The sequence below is a fragment of the Lepidochelys kempii genome, chromosome 1, assembly GCF_965140285.1.
Source record: "Lepidochelys kempii isolate rLepKem1 chromosome 1, rLepKem1.hap1, whole genome shotgun sequence".
NCBI lineage: Eukaryota > Metazoa > Chordata > Testudines > Cheloniidae > Lepidochelys > Lepidochelys kempii.
Genome location: NC_136380.1, coordinates 281,789,886 through 281,809,596, shown reverse-complemented (window position 1 = coordinate 281,809,596; position 19,711 = coordinate 281,789,886). Strand labels below are relative to the sequence as shown.

At 38.5% G+C, this 19,711-nt stretch overlaps 1 protein-coding gene across 9 annotated transcripts in view; it reads left to right on the top strand.

Annotated features, from left to right (window-relative positions):
• The window catches only part of NAV3 (neuron navigator 3), an 846,806-nt gene that overhangs the window by 546,732 nt on the left and 280,363 nt on the right, over window positions 1-19,711 (top strand). The window lies entirely within an intron of this gene.

Sequence of the window (19,711 nt, the reverse complement as noted above, 5' to 3'; positions counted from 1 at the left end):
TGTCTTTGAACTGCTCCACTAGACCAATTCCAAGGAATTGTAGCTGCTTCTTCACGTTCAAATAATATGTGAATAATTTACACACGTTCGCTGCTGGCAAAGCTTTGGGAGTGAGAAGATTTGGGTACGTCTTTTGGTGAGGTTGCAGTACTAGCAAACTACTGAAACTGGACAAGAAAGTGGAAATTGGAGATTATCAAGAGTGTTTACATTTAGTCACCTATTTTTAGGCAAGGTTTTTGTTTTTTTTTTGTAAACTGGAAAAAGAATAAGGAGAGATTTTTAGGTAAAATGAAACTAAGTAATGATGTGGTTGTTTTTTAAACTTTGACAGAAACCAAAATCATTAACAGTATCATCTAGTGTTATCTCTGCTTTCTAACTTTGTATAACAACACACACACACACACACACACACAGAGTTATTATTATTCATTGCTTGTATTACAGCAAAAAGTAGAGGTACCAGCTGAGACTGGAGCCCCATTGTGCTAGGCACTATGCAGGCGAGTCGTAAAAGTCAATCACTGTCCTGATGAGCCAAGACACATGTTCAGGGCAGGAGGAAAAACAAAACTGTGGAGAAGTAAAGACTTGCCCAAGGTCACACGGGGGCTGGGAATTGAACTCTGTGTGCTAGGCCATGCTGGCTCCCTTGTTAGCGTTTTAATAGCATTTTAGACCTGTAGATCTTAAAGCAGCCCACCAGGGTTGGGAAGCATCATTTTCTTCAGTTTTGCAGATGGGAAAATGGAGGTTGTGAGATGTTAAGAGGTTTGCCCAACGGAATACAGTAATGGGAGAGCTGGTAAGAGCTCCTGAGTCTCCTGAGTACTTGTAGCTTGTACTGTGCCCTAGCTACTGAATCTAGCTGCTTCCTTTTCCATAGCTGTTTGCCATATGCTTGCTTTCCTGGCATCACTTTGCTGTTTCTTTTACTTCATAGGATGATCACTGTTTGCCTTTGCTTTCTCCCCTCCTACACCCCAGTAAACTTGTAACTCTCCCAGTGGGGTAGCTCTCCACTTTTCTCCTTAATTTGCTTAATAATTCATATTGCTAGATTCATAGGTTCCCAGGCCAGAAGGAACCATTGTGATCATCTAGTCTGAGTGCCTGTATAATACAGGCCATAGAACTCCCCCCAAATGTGCTACGATTGCATTCTCTTTCTATGACATTTTCAATAAAAGTGCCCCAGGACAAAGTGTTCTGACTGAAAATGTAAAATAAAACAATAAAAATAAAACAATAAAAGTGGAATGTGATGTAAAATAAAACAATAAAAGTCAAGTACGTAAATGCCGATGCATGGATCGACAGTGGCTGCTTTGTGCTTCTTCTTTGGCACCACAGAGTAGCTAGAAACCTAGTAGTTTTGTCCACTTAATGTTCCTCCTGTGCAGAGGGAATCTTTGTGTGCTGTAGTGGCCCAGTGTCTCATCCCACTCCTGGTTGCAGTCAAAAGCTCATGGGCAGGACATACTTATGCCTCAGGACTTCACAGCGCTGGAAAAGTCCATTGGGGACATTGGCAGCCTTCAGGAATAAAGCTATCTGTGCTCCGCCTCTAGCTTATGTGAAGAACGAGGGCATTTACCTGGGTGTCCTGCTGCTGAAAACGTAACTTATCCTGCCACGACCGAAAAAACACAGCAGGCAATGGATGTGGTTTAATTAGGCTGCAACTTTATTCGTGTAAAATATCTGGGAGTACCCGGCAATAAATTGTAAAGTGCAGGTCATCATCATTTCCTTAATCATTTGAATATAATCCCCATTGAAATTCCAGCTATACCATGGCTGGGAACCTGACACCTCTCCTTGTATGGGGTGAAAGGGAGCTGTAAAAGAAGGGGAGCATCAGCTGATGCTCCCCACTGGTCCACATGTGGGAACCCCAAACCCTACTACTTCATCTCCCTTAACAGAGGCTAGGAAAAGGAGGGAAGTTGGCTCCCTGCTGTATGAGACATAGGACCCCCAGCTCCCTTAATCAGCTCCCTTAAGGGATGCTTTCCTTCAAATCTTTCATCAATCAATTCTATCTGATAACCATATCCCTTCCATAGTGAGTACCTGCACTGGACATCCGCCACAAGTTTTGCATACTAAATTGTGACTTTATAACCTTAACCCCACTGCTCCACCCCACCACGTCCCAGACTCACTGTGGGGAAGGCAAAACCCCTCACCCTGCCTCAACCAATCTGGAAGTGAGGGAAAAATTTTTTCCCAGCCCCCAAAGAAAAGTGCAACTAGCAAAATGCTTGCAGTGGATCATGAGGAAACCTGGTCCTTTTGCCAAGTTTGTGGGTGGTGTCAGCCCAATACCAGTTAAAAAGGGCTTCTCCAGGGCTGCATGGGGTATAAATACCACCCCACCTCTTGTCAGCAAGAAGGGCAGCACAGTGACTTGCTCCTGACCTGGCCACTAACTGCTTCCAGCTCTTCCTGTCTGTCCCTGTAAACTTTCCCCCAACCCTTGCCCCCCATTGTAGGGGGAATCTCTTAAAGGGGCCATGCCCCTTTTATTTCAGACAGGTGGACAAAGCACACTGTATGGAAAGCTGTAGTGAGCGCATTCTCTCTATAGATAATCCAGTCATATTGCCAGCACTGATTCATAATTAACCAACAACAAACAAAATACCTTCTTAGTGCTCTCTCTGACTCTTGTCTGTTTCGGAGATGACTTTTAAGACACCTTAGTTGGTAATTCACCCACAATTTTAGTTCCTAAAAATCTAGTTTTTAATTATTTCCTTGCAGTGATCTACCCAAATACTTCCTTTTCAGTGTCTACAGTTCATTCTCATGTTGGCAATGTGCACATAGTAAGCCTGTGGCCAGTGGGGCACCCCTAAATCTTTCAATTCTTCTACCTGAACAATGGCACTAAATTTTTATCAGACTTTGATGATGCCTTCAAAACAGTCACTAATATAATCAAAGTCTTCTTCACAAAAGTCCCAGGAGCACATTCACATTGAGGGTGACAAATGTTCATTGCTGAATACACAAAAATTGCTGGGAGAAACAAAGAACACTAATCCAAACCACAAAGCTACTAAAAGCGTTCTAGAAAAACAGGGCCTCCATACCAGAGTCACATACGTAATGATCACCACAAACTTCAGGGCTCACGGATGCTGTCAATTGACAAGTGGGAACTAAACTAGGACACCTTTGTTCAGCCATCCACCAAGGGGTTTTCTCTTTCATCTAGATTTATCTACCAGATTTAGAACAACAGGAGATACCAGAATTTTGCACTTAAGAATGGCACTTGCCCTTCTCCTTCCTTGAATGAACAGAATGGTATGCCTATCCCTGTCCAAAAGAGGGAGCAGTTTTTTCTCAAATTAGGAACATTGGGTTTGGCTTTAAAGCACTGGTGAATCCCTGCTATTGGAGACATGATGGCTAGACATTGCAAAGTAAAGTTGTATATCAAAATCCACCAAGCCACTTGATGCTTTTTGCCAATTTGGCCAAGAATCTGCACTTAGAATTGTTCTTTAGAAATCAATGTTTTCCCCTTTTTTAATCCATATTCATGAAAGTGACTGTACAGAGAATATTTTCCTTCATATAACAGGGATTATATACTTTGTGAAAATTGTTTGTTTGTAAAGAACATTTTAGTTTTGTGTGAAATGCTTCAAATCTAGAAACACTTGATGGTTCGAGTATGGTCCCTAGAGTTCCACATGAAACTCTGTGGATCTCATTGAATGGACACTAGCAAGGCTGGTATGCCTGAAGCTAGATCTACCATCGTTGTTTTTATTTGCAAGTGTGCCTGCCTTTAAAAAGGATGGTGACATATTGGAAAGGTTTCATAAAAGAGCTGCAAGAATTACTTGAGGTCTGGAAAACAAGCCTTATATTAAGAGACTAAAGAAGCTCAATCTATTTAGCTGATCAAAGAGAACATTAAAAGGTAACTTGATCATGGTCTGTAAGTATCTAAATAAGAAACTATTTCTGATAATGGAGGATTTCTAATCTACAGGCTAAGCATAACAATAGACACAGTTTGGAAGTTGAAGCTAGAAAAATTCAGACTGGAAATAAGGTGCAAATGGTTAACAATGAGAGTAATTAACCACTGGAACAATTTGTAAGGATATGGTGGCTTCACCATCAGTTCAAGTCTTTAAGTCAAGAGTGGATGTATTTCTAAATTATATGTTCTAGATCCAACAGAAGCTATGGATTTGATTCAGGAAGTACTAAGTGAAATTCTATGGCCTGTGTCATGCAGGAAGTCAGACTAGATGATCATAATGGTCCCTTTTTAACTTAAAAGTCTTTGACTATATGAAAGGAGAAAGGAAGGGATGGGCGTAGAAAGCTTGGATTGCCTTCCTTATGGTGAATTTAGCAACTAAAACCTATGAGTTGTGTCCAAACCCAGTGATACCCTCCACTCTGAGAAATAAAAATTATAGATGAGGAAACTTTTTTTTTTCTTTCTGGGGGAGAGGACTCAACAAATATTCTATATTTTCCTCATCGAATTTACAGGCAAAATTCAACCTCCAAATTGTATTGCCTGTGCCCCTGCCCAGTGAAGGAAAACAGAATCTGCACAGAGAGGAATGGATAGCATGACACCCATATACTGCCATCATGCACACACTGGTGTGAAATGCTGAGAAGCTGGGAACCTCTCTGTGTTTCAACCTTTGGTTTTGAGGAGTCGATACTAAATAAAGTATTATGGTTTATTTTTAAAAATATGAGGAATTTGGATTAAGGATACCAAAGGTCAAATCTGTAAATATTGCAGTGAAATCAGTTATATACATTCTGGATATCATATTGATGTTTACACATCCGAGTAGTTCCAAGCCAGTTTTTCCATTAAAGTGTGTTATACTCTGAAATGGTTTATATTCTGAAATCAGATTACAATAGAATATATGTATTACAATAGAATATATATACAATGGAATATATATATATATATATATATATATATATATATATATATATATATATATATATATATATATATATATATATATATATTTAAGAAATATAGGAGTGGGAACTTCCTCCCTAAATACCATTACTACACATTCAGTCTGGGAATTTGAAAGCCAACTTGAGTTCCTTCCTTCTTATGCCTGAGGCCTCCTCTACAGGCCAATTTCTGACCTCAGTTGTACTTGTGCAACCTCCTTGCCTTCTAATTTGCCCCCGGTGTTTCTTGACTAACCCCATGCTTTCACTGGATTTGCGCAGATGTACACAATTGGCTGTAATTGGAATTTAGTAGAAGTATGCAATAAATTCTAGAATCCATCTCTCTCTCTCTCTCTCCGCTGTGCTGGCTCTGCAGTGCTAACACAAGTGAAAAAAGCAGTAGAAATGTGTTTTAGTCACTGCTGTAAGGAAGCATGATTCTGGGTACACAAAAGATACAGATCCACCAAGCAAAATGGTGCCATTTTTAATGCAGTCACTTTCAGAAGACCTACTCTTCAAGGCCCAGATATTATCATTGAAGTTTTATGAGTGTCCATTTTGGAAAGCAAAACAAGGCAATCTGTTTTCCCATAGCAGGGCAAAGACCACTGGGCTGAATGGGTCTCTTGTAAGTTTTTAAAATAACTTTGAAATCTTTACTGTTTGAGATGCATCTAGATAGAGGCACATGAAAAGGGATCACTCACAAGTTCTCTCAGAAAGGCCACAATATCAAGTATTGTTCAAACAGCAGGGCAGTTTCTCCTATCTATCCTGCATACTTATATGACTTCCGTCATTGCAATGTCTGAGTATGCACTTCTTTCCACTTATTAAAAGCCAACATCTCTTCTAAATAGTGACTTCTACACTATAGCTATAGAACTGGCTAGGAGCATAGAGTCCAGAATTGTATGCGCTGAAACCAATATGATTTTGTCTATGGACGTGTACAGCTATAAACTAAGAAGGGCATTGCATTTACTAGGGAAGGTAAGAAGGTGTGGAAGCTATATGTGTTGGTCTCACTTGGTTGCAGGGGCATGCACAGGAATTTAAATTTCACTGCTTTTGGGGGGGCATGTTCTGTGCCCGCACCATGGCCCCAGGGCCAGAGGAGCTGTCAGCTCCCACGGCAACTCCAGGGCTGGAAGAGAATGATTTCCCCACTGCAACCCCCCGGGGCTGGAGGAACTCTTTGCCCCTGTCAATTATTGAGAGGCTTTCCCCCCGCCCCCTTGTGCATGCCCCAGCTTGGCAGGAAAAGGCTTTTGATCGTCTATAGTCAGGATACTGGAAAACTGAGTGTCCACTCTGTACAATGGGGCAGAAATTAAAACAGTTTCATTAGCCTCTATGGTATTTTCCTTTACAAGGGAAATCTGTCAGGGATATATATTGTCATCCAGTTTATTTATTGGAAAAATTGGCTAACAAAACTGGGGAATTAGAGGGAGTTAGAATTGGGGCTGAAAGAAGCCTTTTGTCTCTCTTATAGCTGAAACTGTTATGTACCTAAATCAGGCTGAATTGCTCCACTAAACCCATCAGTGCATTTACCAATTTGGCCAAGAATCTAAACTCAGAGTTGCTTGGCAAAAATCACTGTTGTCTCCTTTTAATGATCAAGTCACCAAGGATATGCTTAGTGGGCTGTAGAAAAATTAAAATAGTTACATGTGTAGTTTGTCCACAAAGAAACAGAACTGATTCCATTAAATACCAATTATATACTTAGAATAATATAATACGGACTTAGTATAGTAATTCACCAATGCTATTGAAATACTTAAAGTCCTCTATATGTACCATTTTCACAATGTGTATGTGTGAATATTTTACAAAATATTGTTATTTTAAAAGAATGTTTACATTCTAAAGTCAAAGGTCAGGAAATGCCACAATTCAGGGTGTCCAAATAACCTTACATGCCCCCATTATGTGTATTTGCACTGTGATACAATCTTAATTTATGTGATCACGTACTATTTTTCCACATGATCTTTACCTGATTCAGTGCACAGAATGAGAAGCTTTTCAATATTGGCAAAAGCCTCCATTAATTTGGGTGCCAGTTTGAGACACTTGGGCCTGATTTTCCAGAGTACTTAGCATGTGTATAGAATTTTATATGAGTTCAAAGCACAGCTCTCACTTGCTTCAGTTGCAGTTGTGAGTGCTCATCACTTAAGCAAATCTGGACCTAAACATCTCATGTTGGGCATTCAGAAAATGAGGAACAATTATTGGCCACCTGTGAAAAGTTTGGGTTAAAGGACTTGACCAGCATCAGACTGGGGGAGGGGGGGACACTCAGAGGCAGAGATAGAATCTAGTACTCCAGGGCAGTTTTCCCATTTAGAGACCCCCTCTTCCAGATCAATTTCTTTGTCAGAATCCCTCTCCCATTTTTTTCATGTCAGTCTTTTTCTTCTCTACATCTTTTTCAATCAAAATTGTATATATCTTAGAAATTAAACCTTCTGTTCTGCTTGCTCCTGGGTCAATTCCTCAGATGTGGTTAAAGGTCTTAAATACTGTATCGTAAAGCATATGCACAAGGAAGCAAAATTCAAATGGCATAGGCAATGTTAAGTCTGGCATTTCTTAAGTTCTTAGTGCTTGACTTAGTAACCTTAACATTCTCTTAATGTAGTTTTTGTGTGTTTAAAAAAGAAGATGACATTCCACCATGTGGAACCATATTGGTGCCCACAGGGTTCATCAGCAAGGTAGGAACCTTAAGAGCCACAGCACACACCTCTAACAGGGTAACTGGTATTCTCTATGTGGACCAGCCACTAGAAGGGGGGTATATGTGAGACAGATACCTGCTTGCCAATGGGTTTCACAGATACGTGCTTACAACAGAGAAATGTTATGAATCAAAATATGAGTTCTCTACCAGATTCTGGGGGGTCATCTGGTTATATAGGCTTCTTTCCCTGGACACCAGCAGCAGTAGCATTGAGCGCACAGGAAGGACTAGTTCCCTGCTCTCAATTCTAGAATTCTCCAGCTATGAGGAAGAGCCATTGCAGGCTAGAGCATGCTTAGTGCTGACAGATTGTTCAGAGAATTTAGCTGCCAGCCTCTGACAAGTATCTACTGCACTTGTACAAACTGATTTTCAAAGTCATATAACCCGACCAAATTTTGGTGGCTTTTAATGGGGACAGCAAAAAACAACTCTCTAATCCTAGGTTGATCTCCCTGTTGATCCCAGGTCAGTTCCTGTTCCAAAGCAGGCCGGCACTAAGGTTCTTAGTGAAATAGCTGTCAGAAAGTTTAAACATCGGCAGGAACAATGTATTTTTTCCACAATCCTTATCTAATCTATGATGTTTTTGCTGAAACTTTCCACACCCAGAAAAAAGAAAAGAAAAGAAAAAAGAAATCAGTCTGAGGCAGGCAACCAGCATGGGAAATTTCAGGCCAAATGGCTAAAGTTTCTCAAAATTATAAGCACCTGACAACAGCATTATAATGGAAAATATTAGGAAACTTGGCTGTAGCTTTTGCTGCCAGCTCCATCTATAATAATATATATGTGTATACAACAGGCACAAACATGTAGGCAAACTCATTTTTGTGAGGAAGGAAGTATTGAATTTTTAGTTCTCTCAATTTCATTTTTGCCATTTTTAATCATGACTTGGCTGATACAATTATAGTCCTGCTTTAGTTTCTTTTTCCTGGAACCCTTTATTCTGCACTGAAGCAAGCAGTCCTCTTTGCAACCATATGAGATCAGAGAACATTAAAAGAACCACAAAGTTTTTGACAATTTATCTTCACAAAATGACTCGGAGTTATTCATTCGCACCAGACTGTGAGCTACATATTCCGTTGAATTGCTCACATCTGATTGTGTGATGTCATAAAAGAAAATGCTCAGCAGGAACACATCCTGGGTATCATGTGCTAGAAAATAGTGCACTAATCAGGAAAGAGGAAGCACATGCACTCGTTAGCCCTTTTGTTTAGGTTTTCGAGTTGCTTGTCATTTGAACACATTTAATCCCAAGAATAAATCAGCAGTTATTTAATAAAAAAATCATGTATCAGTTTCAGTGAAGATAGAGAAAACGCTCACCCTATATAGTGTAGTATATTAAAATACACTTAAAGTCGATCATGAACATATAGAAGAACTATGGCAAGTATTTTAGAAAGCACCTGTTGGTCACAGCAGTGAATACATTTCTCCCAATATAGTAGCAGAAGGATTATAGTAAATATGTCTGCTATATAGTGGTGTATCTTTATGATCTTGTATCGCAAAAAAAAAAAAGTAGCATTGTTATGAATACTGGGAATGTCTTGAATGCTTAGCATATTTAAAAATAGCAGATAAAAAGCATGATATTTAGGTGAACGGCAAAGACACAAGTTCAAACTTTACAAGCAAACAAAAAGTTGTTTTGAAATGGTTTTCTTTTACAGTATGTCCTAACTGGCTTGTATTAAATGCCAGTTTTCATCAAATGCTTGTGTGAGTCTTTTGGACTTTGATTTAAACACTAAGGAACTATATTACAATGTATGACCCCACTGTGGGAAATATAACTAAGATATATCTAAACTGAGTTAATCTGCTAATGTCACAGACAAGTTATCACAAAGTCTTTTTACTTCAGCAGAGTTCATTAATTCCCGTCCGTGTAAGGGCTTTTGACCATGTTCATAGCAATATAAACTGAATCTTCTTACTTTTTATGTAACTTACCTATAAAAATTTGCTCTGACCTAAAACTTAGTACACAAGATCTCAGTTACAATTGACTAGTACCACTTTTCTTTTTAAATAAACATATGCATTATTTGCCAGCTTTCTGGTGTCATAGGAGTATTTAAAACAGTCATGCCATGGTTTGAGGAGGCATGGGCCAGATCCTCAGTTGGTATTAATCAGTATGGCTCCATTGAAATCAATGGGACTATACTGATTTACCTTACCTGAGGTTCTGGCCCAGTGTTTGGATATGGATTAGTTTCACTGTTGTGGTTCAGAGTCAGTCAAAGGTAAGGCTCAAGTTTGGACTTGATCATACCAAGATCTCACATGTTGATAGCATAAGATCCCTGCTATCTTGAATGGCGGAGATCTTACCAGATCAGTGGTACTTTTGACACTTTGGTCACTTCTGCTGTTCTGGCTCAGTACTTCTCCTCAGGCCCCTAAAGTAGCTTTTTGCAGGAGCAATCACCCAGGTTTATATATACAGTATCAGCAACGGTGTATGGAAGATGTAGGTGCGTAGGTATACTTCATTTTTACACATGAACCTGGGGCCTCCCTTTGGACCTGTAAGGTCTTTGGACCTTCTGTGATAAGCAGTCAGATCCTTACATGGTGTAAATTGGCATAGTTGACAATGTGGTCCAAATACTTCACTTTTTAATAACACCTACTAGATTTTGGGGTCTAAAAATGTTTGGAGAACTATTTCAAACATTTTTACATCCATGTACTTCACATAGATATGCTAACTTTGGCTATGGCTAGAAGTGAAAGTGACAACATACAATATGGTATCTTGTACATCCAGGTAACTCAAGTGCTTCAGAAGACTGTGATAATATTTTTTTGGCTAAGCATGCAAGGAGGAATCCTGGCTCTACTGAAGTCAATGGCAAAACTCCCATTAATTTCGGGGGGCCAGAATTTCATGCTCAGATTTATGAGTGCACTGCTTATGAAACAGAACTTTGACGTTTCCCCTTCACTAGGACTTTAGGCACAAAACTCTGTGTTAAGAGTATGGTGAAACCCCACAAAGGGTGCTCAGATAGCCTGTTGATGAGCATGAGATGAAAACATAGCTAGATGGCTATACTGCAGGAGTTGATTTATATGTGTAATCTATTTTAATTCTTTATAGTGCAGAAGTATGGCAGATTAGAGCATTCTTTATACGAAGTTTTCAGAATATTGAACATATTGAATATTGAATAACACTTAGGTACAATAGCATGATTGAAGACTAGAATTTGAGCCTTCCATCTGAACACTCGGCTTTTGTGGGTTTCTGATTTAAATTTGGATTTCTTTCGGTATACTTTGCCGTCTCTTTTATTTAATGTGGTTTTGCATTTCTTAAATGTTCTTTTAAGCTTCAGTTTTATTTGAATCAATAACATGAAGACTGAACTTAAAAAGAAGCCAATGACATTGGTTAAGCTTTATTTTTCCTTATAGGTTCCTGAGAGCCAGAAAACCAGCCATGTGACCATAGGTCTGTATGGGGGTGTAATTAGATTTCTGTAAACAACTCTCTGTGCAATGCTTTGAATATTTAGAGACTGTGACTAATTATTAAGTATTTTGTAGGACCTTTCATCTGATGAGCTCAGTGGGGTTTTTTGTCAGGGTTTTTTTGTTTTTGTTTTTTGTTTTGCATATTTTTGAGTGTCAGGAGTTCGCATGTTGTAGGAATGATTATTTGTTGGCTGTAAGTGGAACTGAACATTTGCAGTCAATCACAGCTCTGAAGTGTGAAGTATAATTACACTGAAAACTGACAGGTGAATGTGTGTAATTAGAAGATCAGGGTTGATTCTTATGAAACCAAAGGGCAAGTCAGTAGAAAATATTAAATTCTCGATGTCTCTCCTCCACATGCTGTAGCATTGTAGCTTCCAATATAATCACCAGTGAGTGAGGGTTAGAAAGCAAAAAGGACATTGGGATGGATTCCATTTGCAAAGTTCATGATATGTCTAGGAATATAAAACTCTATAGTTTTATCTGTTTCTGTATCCTGTAAAGAGAACTGAAATGCCCTCAAAGGTTTAAATCTTCTAAATAGGCACTTTATTATAGTCTGCATTTTGACCCAGTGGAGAGGAATTTTGTTTAACAGAGTAAGGGATACATCTGTATGATGCCTTTCACTTTTCTGAAGCTGGTTAATCTCCATAAATGTTTAGATAAAGGTACCTAACTGAAAGTAAGGCATTGCATAACACTAAATCTATATCTAAATCTATAGGCAGACTCACTGAAATAACAAAGTGCTTCTATTTGTTGTATCTGCTTATGTTTAAACATGAGCTCCCAGTGTAACACCATGGCCAAAAGGGACTAATTCAATCCTAGGATATATAAACAAAAGTATTGAGTGGGAGTAGGGAAAATATATTATTCCTGTATTTGGTACTGGTATGACCATCATTGGAGTACTGTGTCCAGTTCTGGTGTCCACAGTTCAACATTGAGGATGTTGATAAATTGGAGAGGGTTCAGAGAAGAGCCACAAGAATGATTAAAGGATTGAAGAACATGACTTATAGTGATAGACTTCAGGAGCGCCATCTGTTTAGTTTAACCAAAAGAAGGTTAAGGGGTGACTGGATCATGCAGAACAAATATTTGATAGAGGACTCTTCGGTCTAGCAGACAAAGGCATAATAAGATCCAATGACAGGAAGTTGAAGCAAGACAAATTCAGACTAGAAATAAGGTACAAATTGTTAACAGAGAGGGTAATTAACGACTGGTACAACTTACCATGGGTTGGGGAAGATTCTACATCACTGGGAATTTTAAAATCAAAATTGGATATTTCACTAAAAGATGTTCTAGCTCAAAAATTAATTCAGGAATGCTCTATGGTCTGTTTCAAAGAGGAGTTTTGACCAAATAATCACAGTGGCTCCACTGAATCTATGAACCATGTAATATCTGTAAGAAAAATATCTCACAAATCCTTAGAGTAGTATTTATCTTTAATTTTCTGCCCTTCCTAGTTGTGCAGCTCTTTTACTGATAAGAGAAATTCCACACATGTACACAGACTAAAATACCATCATAGGGAACTACAGTAGAACTCCATTTATCCGACCCTCCATGTTAACTAAACAACCAGTGCACATGGGTCCAGAAGCAGGCAATCTTTTCTGTGGCTGTTAGATGGCGATGCAGCCTGGCACTTTCCCATTCTCTGGATTATCTGAATTGTTGATTATTCAGTCTGGTCCTGGTCCTAGTTAGATTGGATAAACATGTTTCTGCTGTACTGTGAAGATCTAAGCAGAGAATGTTGTGCTTCATACAACTCACGCTCTAACCTTCCAAGTGACCTTTTACATTCTTGTATGAACAGATCAGTACATCTGCCTGTTGCACGGTCCAAGTATTTGGGGAGTTAATTTGCTTTAACATTGCTGGGGTCACTGTTAAAATTTTGCTTTCGAAGTGTAAGGTGGATGAATTTGGGTCACATATTTCTTTTTAATATCTGTTGGAGATGGAAGTGGAAGGTATGTGGGTTTTAAATAACTCCAGCATCATTTCCTCAAAAATTTTGCCTGAGAGACCTTCCACATACCAGTAGTTATTATTCTCTAAGGGGAATTTTCTCCCCCAAATGCCTCCAATAACTTTATTTTTAATTTGTGTAGATGTTTTTTTGTTGAAAGGCCCTGGCTGAAATTGGAACAGACTTTTGGGTTGACTTTACTTGGGTAGTTTAATGCTAAGTATTTTCATTAAATGCTTACTTAATTATTCCGTCAGTAAATAAAGACTTTATTAGGGAACAGGGAATGTCAATAGGCTATACCTAACATCCAGAAAAGTATTATAATTTCCATAGAATGATTCTCCTATGGCCCTTATATCCGGGTGAGGTAACAGGCCACCTGCACCAGTGAGTAAGCAGAACCAACTTAAATCTCCCAGTAGAACCAACAACAGCTGCTAAAAGGATGGGTTTGCAGATGTACATCACCCACTCAGACTCAACATTGTCTTCCAGCAAAATTGCAAAAATACATTTAATATCAAAATAACATTATTGGGGAGCCATTGGAAATGGAACCCTTGACTAAGGAATTAGATTATTTTAAATCTTCTAATAATCTATTCTGATCTTTCCCTATATTTTTGCAATTTTTACTGGTCTTTGGTGTGTCTCCAACCTTGACCAGTCACCAACCCCACCCCTCAATAGCATGAATCCATATTTCCATGGAGAGTGCTCCGCACAGTCCTAGGCAAAGGCAACAGTGCTGCAGAGGCTGCTCAGCATAGGAAAATCCATGCTTAGAAGTTTCCCTTGGCATACAGATACTGGACCCAGTAATCAAGGTACCTGAAGATTCCTCCGTGGGAACAGAGTAGGTTTTTTATAACTTCAGGACAGATTCAAGGCTTTGGATAGGGTTTTTTTTTCCCCCATGAGTTCATATTTGGAAGTATTTACTGATTTTGGTAATAAACTTGATTAAATTAGGCATGTACTTTTTTATAGTGGACATGGATGAAAGCAAAAGCAATTCAAGAAGTTTTGTTTGGGAATCTAAAACATTCTTCCATTGTGCTATGTTGATAAGAACACTCATTTTGAAGAAGTGAGATCAACATGAAATTAGTCATTTTCACCAATTTGAAACTAGCTCACTTTCAGATCTTTTATGCCTGTTAAACAAGTGTACACTATACAGTATCAAAAAGCACCCAGCCAGTTAGATGTACTGTAACACCTGTAAGAAAGAGGATCAGAAATCCAGTCCATGTTGTGTCCTGAAGTTCCTGAGCTTTACTCCTTATCTTATGACTTAATATGGAAAAGAGATGGAGTAAAAATACTTGTTACAGCAGGGACCAGCCCTTCTTGAATGTGTGGAAAGCACCTAGCACATAGTGGGAGCTACCATAAATAAATTAATAATAAAAATACCAGATACTATATAAACATTTTACACCTTTTTGGTAAATAAATGAACCATAGGGACATAGTTCCTGTGAAAAATTGGTGAAAGCACCAACACTACCAGAGGAAATGGAGTACTTAACTCTTCGTAACTTTTAAGAAAGATGAGGCCAATCATTTTAATGATTTCCAATAATTCCTGGTTATTTACACTTAATGTACATTTTCAAGAAGAGAAACAGCTGTATTGTATGGGGAATGGGTGTGACCCCTATATTTAAGTTGCCTTACACTTTCCAGATTTCTATAAAAGGACTTGGCAAACTTTCAAAAGAGCTGAACACCCTGTTTTCACATCCAGAACAAAAGGAACGTCTCAGTCCTGAGCTGTTTTGAAAATCAGGCCATGTTATATAGGTGCCTAAATGCAACCTGAGTTGAGTGGAAAGTCTGGTGCATAAGGATGGACAGATAAAAGAAAAAACTTGGGCTGATTTTCCATTCCATTATACCAATGTGACTCTGTTGACTTCAGCAGAGTCACACTGGGATAAATTGGGTGTAACCGAGAATCAGGCCCAAAACTCATACTGGCAAAACCATAACATGTGTGTGTGTGCACATGCACACACAATGTAATTGGAATAGCACACAGTGTTTTCTTCTGTAGCTTGTTCACTGTGCTACTTCAGTGTCCCCTCACCATCACTACCTTAATGGAGAAAAATACTAGAGCTCTGGGTAGTTTATTTAGCTCATGTAGTTGTAATAGCTGGGAAAACTATATGGTGTTAAAAGCCTTCAGACTCGTATGTCACCTGTGTGGTGTATTTGGTCTGCTGTTGATTATTCTAATCTCTGATAAAAAATGTGAATGCAGAATTGCTAATACTTTTCTCTTTATGACTGTACCTTTATAATTTTCTACACATTTAAAATAAGTATTCTGCATGTTAGTGAAACTTAAGTTTGCAAAATAGGGAAACATGCTGAAAAAAGGCTCCTAAAAGGAACAAAGTTATAAGGCAAACTAAAAATGTGGGTGTTTCCCACACCACAAATGCATTGCCAGCAAGACACAGATGTGTGCAGTATATGAGCCAATGGAAAAAAAAAAAGTGAGCAAAGATACTGTTTTCGAATACTCCAGAATGGCTTAAAGTGGGCTAGGCCAAAAAAGAGAATAACTGTGTGTATGTATGTGAGTGTATATGTGACCTAGCCAAAAGTGATGTTGCACTGTCCAATTTAAGTGGTGATTACAATATAGGCCATCCCCACCCTTGAAATATTTTCCTGTTCTTTCCAGGGCTCACTGCTTCAAGCATTGGGGCTATAATGAATGTACAGGATACAGGGATTCATGCAGTAGGAGAGGACCCTGTGCATATTTCTGATTGAAAACGAATAGAATTATAGTTTAATTGTGTAACTTTTGAGCTTTGTACTCTTATTTCTCAGTCAGGCAGATCCGCATCAGATACTATTCCCTTGTTTTAATAAAAATAGTTCTGTAATGGTCCACAATAGATAGTAGCGATACTGTTATGCTTTGGGTGATCGCTACAGAATTCTGCGCTATATTTGGATACAATAATAACAGCTGCTATAGAAAAACCTAAAGGCTGGGTCTGTATTGGGTACATTCCTGACTAGCCTCTCTGATGCAGTAGGGCGGTGCTCTTCAGTGAATACATTAAGAAAGACCATTTCACATTCCTATCACTCTACTTCTGGTAGCTAACATTAGAAAGCATTGTTCTGTCCTTTTAAAGGGAGCTGTGTCATTAGAATATATTCAGGTAAGCTGTCAGAGCCCTAAAACTTTATTATGAACTTATTAAAAATTTTATAGTTAAGTAGTGACAGACGTGACACAAGAAGAAATAGATTCATCCCATAATGAAGTTGTGTATCTCCTATAATACAATGTATTAGGTATTTTAAATGATGATCACAGAACTGACTCCAGAGTCTGATCTATTTGATCTTCTAGTAGTCTATCTCCCTTCCAATGCAGGATTTTTCCAGTTGCATATTTATTACAGTTTTGTCCAATCTAATGTGAAATGCCAAGTGTTGGGCCTTCTTGTGTTCTTCTGGTAGACAGTTTCACAAGCTAATACATGTCAGTCAGGTGCTTTCACTGATATTTTGGCTAAACGTTCCCCTTCCTAATAATCTGTTTTACTGAAAGGAGGCTGTTAAAAATGGTATCTTCTTTCTCAACAGATCTGTTCCTTGTGTGTATTCAGAGTATCATATTCTAGTGACTAGCTAAATTTTTACTGCATGCCAGACCTATCAGCACTACAGAACTTAAATGAGAATGAGCTGTATGCTATTCCATCTTGTTTAACAGCAGCAGAATAGTTTGCTATTTTTGCATTAGTTATACCTGGAGGTTTAATTTGTAAGGTTGCTTATGAGGGTGACATTTGACCTGTATGACTTTTATTAGTGATAATGATCTATAAGAGGGAAAGAACCAAACCTGACTTTCAGAGCTCAGGTTTATATGGTGGGATATGTAAAACAAACAAAAAATTTTATTTGTAAGCAAAGCACATTAGAAATGGAATCACTGTGGCCCAAAATATACAGAATTCCACAATACGTCTTTTACATCCTTCTTTTGAAGTGTGTTTGTATTACGGAAAGTATATGTGGCATTCCATGGTTAGTTAGTTTCAGTAACTGCCAGAACAATTTTTTCTCAGTTTGCAAGTCAAAATTTTTTTCTAGCTGCTCGCCCTGTGAACTCAATGAGAAACCTGTAAGTCAAGCTTTGTTCACCCTTCTCATGCATAACACCTATAATAAAGTTTCTACAGATAAATCCTTTAAGTAGCTATACCTTTATGACTTAATTTCCTTTAGCTGTGCTGCAATTGGAGCTCAATACGTGAATCAGAACAGAACCCAGCTCAATCTCCAAAGATGAGTTGGCTAACAGAAACAAAAGAAATAAAAATCTACTTATATCACTAAATAAACAGATAAAATTTGGAAATATACACAGGGAGCAGATCTGTATTAAACAAGAAGATGCTATATTTACAAAGACACCTTCATACTTCACTTTGAGGAATCCAGTACATAGCATGGCTGTTTAACAGATATAGGCAGTAATCACATTCTGTGTGCATGTTCTTTTAAGGTAAGGAAACTTTGCAGATTTTTGTCTGTCTGCTGTGAGCTTCAGAAGAAGGCATACCAATCAAATGCAGAGATTTATATGAATATAGACAAATATACTGCTTTATTAGTCATTATTATTTGTCTTATGAGTACCTTGCAGTTCAATTTAAACTTGGAAGTGGAGAAAGTATTGTCTGCCAACCAAAGGAGATGAAAGCTAGTCTTAGCAAAAACAATCATAATAAATAGACATATTCTATATGGTGAGTCACTGAAAAGTTTCAATCCCACAAATGAGCTATTCCCATAAATCTACTAACTGCTGGTATTAGGTATTCTCATTCATTTGTGGAGACGTGTCTGCTGTAGTTATTTATTTCTATAGAGCAGCGGTTCTCAAACTGTGGGTTGGGACCCCAAAGTGGGTCACGACCCCATTATAATGGGGTCACCAGGGCAGGCATTAGACTTGCTGGGGCCCAGGGCCAAAGCCCGAAACCACTGCTTTGGGCCAAACCCAAAGCTCGAGCCCCACTGCCTGGGTGACAGAGCTCAGATTTTGGCTTTGAACCCCCCTTCCCGGGGTGGTGGGGCTCGGGCAGGCTCAGGTTTTGGTCCCCACTCCTGGGGTTGTATAATCATTTTTGTTGTCAGAAGGAGGTCATGGTGCAATGAAGTTTGAGATCTCCATTATAGAGTACTAAAATGCCACAATGCTTCCCATAAAAAAAACAATTCATATCTACAGTGCTTTATTTGTTACAGCAGATTTTAATACATATCTTCTTTAGTATTATACATAATAATTAGGTGTATCGTATTTGTGGTATTACTATGTATTTCTTAGAGATGGATGGGTCCTAACTACAAAAGATCTGTATCTGAATGATCAACCCCCTAAATTTTGGGTGGTATTTAGATGTGGGGACTTGGTTGGATCGAATATCCACAGTAAGCCTTGACATTTGGTATTTTTTAAAGACTACAAACAAAAATAAAAGCATGCATTTTTGATAAGCAATTTTTAAAAATGTAAAGATAAAAGACCTGATTGTTAGAAGCAGCCTACCAGTTTGTGGGAACAACTTTGCAGGCTCCATTAAATGCAATATCATTTAGACCCTGCTATCTGATTGTGATCATAGAGCGGGTTGGTTTCTAAATTACAGACATTTTCCCTGAGTTTATGTGTGTCTGCAAAATTGGAGCCAGGTCTCAAAATCAGCCCCAAATATTGTTGAATTTAAGAAAGAAGATTTATATTTTTACAGAAACTTTTGGTCACTCTGAAAATTAATTTCATTGTCAAGCATACAGACTCATTGGTAGCAATAGATTTTGGTATGGCTAGCTATGTGTGTGTGTTTGCATCTATCTAATATATGGGCAATGAGAGATTTATTGTGTGGTTATCTATTCATCCCTGGCTTTTAATAAGAGCTATGTTTTGTAAATGATGTGATAAAATCTGAAGTAATGATTGAAAATACTGTTTAGCATATAGACTACCTGAATGTGAAGATCGTATAATATGATGAGCCATTACTGTGGGATTCCGAAACCAAAATCTCTGTTTAAAAAACGGTTATGGTTGTGAAGTGACAAAAATGTATTATTTTTATAAAACGGGCTGAGCAACACTTTGGGAATTAGCAACAACAGTGCAAAGTTGCTCACCGGTAGCCCAATCCTGCACACATTTATATGTACACCTCTGTTGATAGAATTGGGCCCATGTTTGGTGTTCCTGTGGAAATCAGTATGCCTACCTGTAAACCTGGAGAACTTTGCTTTCCTGAACTGGTTCTGTTAGGGTTGCCAACCCTCCCGGTTTCGCCAGGAGTCTCCTGGAATCGGGCTCTATCTCCCGGAGGCTACTGAAGCCAAACCGGGAGATTTTAGGCTGCAAAATGTCTGGTGGCACAGCGGGG